The sequence below is a fragment of the Pagrus pagrus genome, assembly GCF_965226575.1.
Source record: "Pagrus pagrus genome assembly, chromosome: 14".
Lineage (NCBI taxonomy): Eukaryota > Metazoa > Chordata > Actinopteri > Spariformes > Sparidae > Pagrus > Pagrus pagrus.
This window is the reverse complement of record NC_140198.1, coordinates 29,250,482-29,258,720: the sequence shown is the minus strand read 5'-3', so window position 1 is coordinate 29,258,720 and position 8,239 is coordinate 29,250,482.

Below are 8,239 nucleotides of genomic sequence, written 5' to 3'. Positions count from 1 at the left end.
TCGACAACAAATTTCAACCTGTACTTTACATTAGAAACAACAACAGAGTTCAGTCCTGTCTCATTGATGACAGTTTGATGGTGACAATACGCGGGCAGAGAGACGGCAACAAAGATGATAGAATTATTACCCAATAAACATGTATGATTATGAGGAGATGGTTGTGAAGTACTTTCAGTTCAATTCAATTCAAACCTTTATTTAAGCCGCGAAAAATCATTGAGGTTTCCCTCATTCACAACGATGTTGAGATACACAAAGGTATGTACAGTTAAAACATTTTAAAAGAACAACACTCAGTGAAAACAATAGCACACAACCTGTTTTGAGATCATGGACCTGATCTGAATTGATTGTCCAATTACTTATAGTCTAATATGAGTTATTATTTATGGAAAAGTATTGCTGCCACACCAGAAAAAATAAAAACTAAAATGACGTGATACTGATCATGAAATAACGTGAAACTTTTCATGACATTACGTGAAACTTATAATGAAATAATGTGAAACTGATCATGACATAACGTGAAACTTATCATGAAATAACGTGAAACTTATCATGACATAACGTGAAACTTATAATGAAATAATGTGAAACTGATCATGACATAACGTGAAACTTATCATGAAATAATAGGTGTTGACCAGATGAGAAGGACACACACCACACAATTTAACCACAGTTACATTGATATATGTATGTAGAATTTGGGTACTGCCATGGACAAAATGATGAGGTGTTGAAGTAGACAGTTCAGTGCTCGAAACCCAAATTTGGTGCCTGCTTAAAGGGACCATACCATAAGGACTGAATTTCAGCAAGAAAACACATCTACTAACGTTATGTCATCACAATCAAGTAATGCTTTTATAAACTGGTAATCCCCCCTCAAAAAAAAAATCCCAAGTAATCTGTCTGATAAAAATAAGTCATGAAGTTCCATGATATTCAGTTATTTTCACAGGCAAGGATGGATAATTAATAATAATAATAATAATAATAATAATAAACTATTAAGAACTTTTAAAACAGAGTTACACAGTGCACAGCTTCAAACTCAAGTCCCCAGTATAGTTGTTAAGAGTAGCTAACAGCTGCCAACTCTCACGCTTGCGCCGTGTGACACACAGTTGAGTGCGTGTGGAAACAGGCGAAAGCGTGAGAGTTGGCAGCTATGGTAGCCAAGGGTAGCCCAACTGTGTGTGTGTGTGTGTGTGTGTGTGTGTGTGTGTGTGTGTGTGTGCATGCATGCATGTGTGCGTGAGTATGGGTGCGTGTATGTGTGTGAGTGTGCACATTAGAGATACCCGACGGATTGGGCTGGGTTCGGTCAGCTTTCAGTGAAAATATAACGTAAAAATAAATAAAATCCTATTGTCTGTCCTGTTTATTGGGTGGGAACTGTTATTTACGTGACAACACCTGAACAGAACACATTCACACATTGGCTGTTTCTGCCGGAACTTTGAGGTGGGGGTCCCGCCTGTACTTTTCTGGCGGACTTTAGTAGCTGTAACTTAACGTTACGTTACTAGCCTAGCTAAAACATGGAGGACGCCAAACAACATCTGTCATCTGGGAAGTTTAAAACTACCGAAAACCACGCAGGGAAATCCACGGTATGGAGGCATTTTGATTTAGTCGTCAATGCAGAAAATGACGAGCCAGTTGGATTTGTATTGTGTAAAACGTGTGCGGTTCTCATGAAATACGACAGCAAGAAGACTGGGAATTCAGCTATGATGAGATAGACAGATGTTGCAGGTGTTTTTGGTCCTTGATTTGTAAATGTGACTGTCTTGACAGATTGATGCCACAGTCATCGACTTCATGGATGATGACACTCTGGCTGGCTACATCCCAACATGTGGAGATCGGCTAGCAGCAAGACGTTTCTGTTTGGAAAATCGTAGCATAAGTGCAAAAGAATAAAGAAAAACATTCACTGCTTAAAAAACTAAAGCAAAAGATGGGCGTTGATTGGAATGATGATAAAAAATCTGATAATGAGGAGCTTCTGCTCCAAAGCGGAAAAGGAGTTATGCCAATAACAACAAATAGGCTAAAAAAAATACCAGAAAAGTTGAGTTGGGGTGGATTCATGAAGGTAAACAAGTAAGAAAATGCAGAGAAGGGAGGACAAGGAGCCTTGATGTACCCAAAGAATCAAAAAAAGCTGACATATTACAGTATTCCAAAAACCTTTTCTTTCCAAATGGAAAAAGTAAATTCGGAAGATTTGAGACATTCAGTCATGACATATTAGACTTTCAGGAGGAAGATGTATTTGATGAAGATATCACAGTTGGGGAACTGTACACGGTACTAAAAATGGGACTGTTAAGATTTTATCTGTGCACCAAGAGCCTGACAGATGAGGATGATGAAGAATATGATGGTGAAAGATCTGATGTAAACAATGAACAATTGAGAGACACACACGAAGAAGATGTGGAAGCTACTCAAAACATTGTCATCCTGTCACCAGATTTAAGGGAGGTTGATGCAAATGCATTATCAGACACCGAGGTGATGTTTGGCCCCTACCTTGGAGCACCCATGGCTAGTCAACTGGATGATACTTTGATACATCAACCCATTCTGCAGTTTAAAGAAGAGCTGGTCATCACATCCATCATGCTTCCCCAAACAAGTACAGCACTCATTACTTCAGAGACAGCATCTATAGGTGACGAAGCAAGCAGTTCTACGGCTTCATATGGTGTTGTATGTGTCACCATAAAACTTCACAGGGTGAATCTCCTGGAGGAGATGATTAGCGAGTTCAAGGATCCAGAACTTCTCAAGCACCCCCTGAAATACACTTACATTGATGAAAAAGGAGCTGATGCAGATGGTGTCTCAAGAGATGCGAATGCCGCATTTTGGACAGAGTTTATGGACCACACAGCTGAAGGGGAGGACCTGAGGGTTCCGTCACTGTCTCCTAAATGGCAGGAAGAAGAGTGGAAATCCATTGGCCGAATTCTACTGAAGGGGTATCAGGACCATGGATACTTTCCCTGTCGCCTTGCCCCTGTTTTCACAGTGGCACTTATTTTTGGTGAGAGTGAAGTCTCAAATGATATGCTGTTTGAAAGTCTTCTACTGTACATAAGTCCGTCAGATAGGGACTTGATAACCACTGCCTTAAAAGAAGATCTTTTAGATGAGGACAGGAATGAACTACTTGATCTTTTGGATGTAACAACACTTCTAACACGAGAGCATTTGAAAAGCATCCTTCTAAATGTGGCACATAAGCAGTTGATCCAAAAACCAAGATATGCAGCAGAAAAAATTGCATTAATGACTAGCCACTTCCTAAAAGAAGCATGTGTGAGCCCCCGCGAATGTATGAGGACAAAAAGCCAACAACAGGAAGGCTTTTGAAGTTGCTGGATGCATCTCCTAAAACTCAAGCAGAGAACCAGAGCTTTCCTTTTCTGCAACAGTACATCAGAGGGCTGTATGATGCAGGACTCAGAAGGATGTTAAGGTTTGTCACAAGGTCAGATATTATCTGTGTGTAGCGCCCTCTAGACATCAGGTCTATTTTACTGAGGTGCGCTCCCCAAGTTCTTTAAGTTTAAGAAATCGCTTTCCTTTTATGTTAATTAATACTAATAGGTAAGTATGCTGTAATAACGTATTTATGAACTTGTCTATTTATCCCCTTGTTACAACTACTTTTATTTAACCCAAAATGTGTTACTACGGTTTTTAGCTTGTATTTATCACTCTTGTAAATAAATGAACGGAAAATGAAATGATATTTCTTACCTTTAGTTACCCTTTAAGTTTTTTTTTTACTTTAAGCTTTAGCAATTTACTTTAGTCAATATTAAACACACAAACATTTTAATAATGAAAAATAAAAAAAACAGAATTATTCACTGGCAAATCTTTGTCTTATTTTATCCTTTTAACTCTGTCAATGGATCAATAAACAATATCTCAGTCAGTTCAATGGCTTACTGTACTTTTTTCACTCTGGGCACACTCAACACAGTTCAGTTTCAAAACACAACAAATAAAATATTACCTTCTAAAGCCGGCACTTTCTATTCAATAAGTGAAAATAAAAAGTAATGGAATGTACTGTAATGTAATGGGTACCCAATGTGTCAGTGGAGTGATGCAGGCCTGGGTCGATGCTTGTGTGCGTTGGAGCAAAAAAAAAACCCACAATGGCTGCTGCGCGCCTCGGCGCCAAAGAAAAACAACTCACGGCAGTGATGGCGTCGTTATCGTCTCTTCCCCGATACAGCGTGTTGCTGCGGCGTCGGTCGTTGGCGATTCCTCCCGTTCTCCAGTCAGCTTCCCGTTCTCCCGGCAGCGTCCGTGCCAGACACTCACCACGGGTCTCCTCATGCAGGTTGGATACACAGCAGGTTAACAGGCTTCACCCAGGCGAGTGGCTGAGCGAGCTGCTCGGTGCTGAAGTCCGTCAGGTGTGCTAGCGTGAGCTACTTTAGTTTTAGCTGCGCTTCTTCGTCGGACACTCTTTTCCAGAATAGTCCTCATACAACTCAAAACACGGTGCTGTGTTGACTAGACAGTCACTCTGAGACTCGACTTACGTTCGTCAAACAGCGTCGTTAGTTCTTTAAGTCTTTGGCTCTGCAGTAACGCTTTCACCGCCATGCAGCTCCTCCTTTCCCCTCTTTCCTCCGGCCCCGCCCTTTTCCGGATCCCGTCGACCTGTAACCTCGATCACTGATTGGAGTTTCCCCACGTTAAATAAACTCAACAAAAAAATATATATTTTCACTTTGAAATATTATTTTTTACATTCTTTTCCACAAAAATATATATTTATTACCGGATAAAAAAAATATAAACCAATATAAATAAATAATAAATGAGTGCTTTTCTTAACCCATTATTTATTCCTCTATATTTTTAACCGGGTTACATGTGTTAACAAGGTTGAGATCCTGTTCACACCAGTAGATGGACTTGCACGATGACCAGTAGCGCATACCTGTGGGCCAGCTCTGGAACTGCCATGGACATACACTTCCTACCCAGAACTACTCACAGTATACTGGCGTCTAAAAGCTCCTATAAGTTCAGCATAGCTTAGGTCAGGAGGTTGAGATATATAAAAACAACAGCTTGACAAAATGAATGTGTGAGGTGAAATATGGTTATCAATAATGCAGCATTTATCTGGCTGTATTGTTGAGGATACTGTTGGACATTTCAAAGTTTTACCTGTCGGCTTACTTTTCAATCTGTTACCTGTTGATGAGTTCCCAAAGACAGCAATGAGTACAAGACCTGTGTGTGTGTGTGTGTGTGTGTGTGTGTGTGTGTGTGTGTGTGTGTGTGTGTGTGTGTGCGTGAGTGCCTTTGCGTGCATGTGTGTGAGTGCGTATGTGTGCGTGCGTTTGTGTCCTCACTTATTTTGTCAAGTTAGATGCATTCAAATTACACTGAGGTAAAGCCATTTTAACATGAGGGTGGCAACATTTTCATTTCCAATAATTCATGTACCAATAACATCAAAGACCCGTTTTTGTCACCTTTTGGTTAATTTTAATGAACTTACCAGCATTCAATGGTTTTGATTTTTGAGGAGACACATCACTTTGTGATACTATGATGGCTGCTCTGCATGTTCCTACTATGGTTAACTGAAAATAAATGCACAGATGCACCTTTCAAACTGAATATTTACTGTCTTCTTTGGTCTGACAGAAAAAATCATTTTTGTTTCCCGTATGTGTATTCATAGGGGGTGGGGCATGACATGACACCATAACAAGAATAAAGACATCTCTTTTTTTCTTTATAAATGAACATCATGAAATCTCTGAAATGGTTTATTTCAGTTGCACACCCAAAACTTCATTGAGACTGTGTCTGCCCCCCGACCACCTAAATTAATTAAATTAATCAAATCAAAAGTCCACAGAAGAAGAGTTGTGCATAAAAATCTAATAAAAATTAACAGCAACTCTGCAATCTCAAAACAAGACAAGAGAATTAAATGCGGACTCCTAAATATCAGATCCCTGTCATCGAAAGCTGTATTAGTAAATGACTTAATTTCAGACTGTAATATTGATTTATTCTGTCTTACTGAAACCTGGCTGCATCCTGAAGAATATGTCAGCCTGAATGAATCCACTCCCCCTAGTCATATTAATACTCACATTTCTCGAGGCTCCGGCCGAGGAGGTGGTGTTGCAGCTATTTATGACTTAAGTCTGTCAATCATTCCTAAACCTAAATTAAATTATAACTCATTTGAAAGCCTTGTTCTTAGTCTTTCACATCCAACGTGGAAAACTTTACAGCCAGTTCTATTTGTTGTAGTGTATCGAGCACCTGGTCCTTACTCAGAATTTCTATCTGAATTCTCTGAGTTTTTATCAAGTCTAGTCCTCAAATCAGATAAAGTAATTATTGTAGGTGATTTTAATATTCATGTGGATGTCATTAATGATAGCCTTAGTACTGCATTTATCTCATTATTAGACTCTTTTGGCTTCTCTCAGTGTGTACATAAACCAACTCACTGTTTTGACCACACCCTTGACCTTGTTCTAGCTTATGGTATCGAGATTGAAAATATAACAGTTTCTCCACAGAATCCTCTTTTATCAGACCATCACTTAATAACTTTTGAAGTTCTATTACTGGACTACACACCATTAGGCAAAAACTCCTTCACTAGATGTCTATCTGATAGTGCTGTAGCTAAATTTAAGGAAATTATACCGCTGGCACTAAATTCAATGCCATGTCTTAATATAATAGAGGACTCCTCCGCTAACCTCAGTTCCTCACAAATCGATCATCTTGTTGATAGCACTGCAGGCTCATTGCGAACAACACTGGACTCTATTGCCCCTCTAAAAAGGAAACCAATAAAGCACAGGAGGTTAGCACCCTGGTATAACTCGGATACCCGCAAATTGAAGCAAACATCACGGAAATTTGAAAGGAAATGGCGTTCCACCAACTTGGAAGAATCTCGCTTAGCCTGGAAAGATAGCCTTAAAATATATAGGAAGGCCCTCCGCAATGCCAGAGCAAGCTATTACTTGTCATTAATAGAGGAAAACAAAAACAACACCAGGTTTCTTTTCAGCACTGTAGCCAGGCTGACAGAAAGTCACAGCTCTACTAAACCATGTATTCCTACAACGCTCAGTAGTAATGACTTCATGAGCTTCTTTAATGATAAAACTTTAACTATTCGAGACAAAATCCATCATCGCTTGCCCTCAACTGGCACTATTGTATCTTTAAACACAGGAACCTCTGAAACAGTTGTAAATTCTGACTTATATTTAGACTGCTTCTCTCCCATTGACCTCCACCAACTAACTTCGATGATTTCTTCATCTAGACCAACAACTTGTCTCCTAGACCCCATCCCAACTAGGCTGCTGAAAGAAACTTTACCTTTAATTAGCACATCTCTACTAGAAATGATCAACCTGTCTCTATTAACAGGATACGTACCACAATCCTTTAAACTAGCTGTAATTAGACCGCTCCTTAAAAAGCCTAATCTTGATCCAGAAGCTTTAGCCAACTATAGACCTATATCCAACCTCCCTTTCCTCTCCAAGATCCTTGAGAAAGCAGTCGCCAACCAGCTATGTGACTTTCTTCATAAAAATAGTTTATATGAGGATTATCAATCAGGTTTTAGAGCACATCATAGCACAGAGACGGCAGTGGTGAAAGTTAAAAATGACCTCCTAATCGCTTCTGACAAAGGACTTGTCTCTGTCCTGGTCTTACTAGATCTTAGTGCTGCATTTGATACCATTGATCATCACATTCTACTACAGAGACTGGAACACTTAATTGGCATTAAAGGACCCGCATTAAACTGGTTTAAGTCCTATTTATCGGATCGATTTCAGTTTGTACATGTTAATGATGAGTCATCCCTGTATACCAAGGTTAGTCATGGTGTTCCTCAAGGCTCTGTGCTTGGACCCATACTATTCACCTTATATATGCTCCCTCTAGGAAATATAATTCGGAAACACTCCATAAACTTTCATTGTTACGCAGATGATACCCAGTTATACCTATCAATAAAGCCAAATGAAACTAATCAGCTTACTAAACTCCATGCATGTCTCAAGGACATTAAGACCTGGATGACCTGCAATTTTCTGCTGTTAAACTCAGATAAAACCGAAGTTATAGTACTTGGTCCTAAACACCTTAGAGATGCATTATCTAATGATATAGCGAGTTT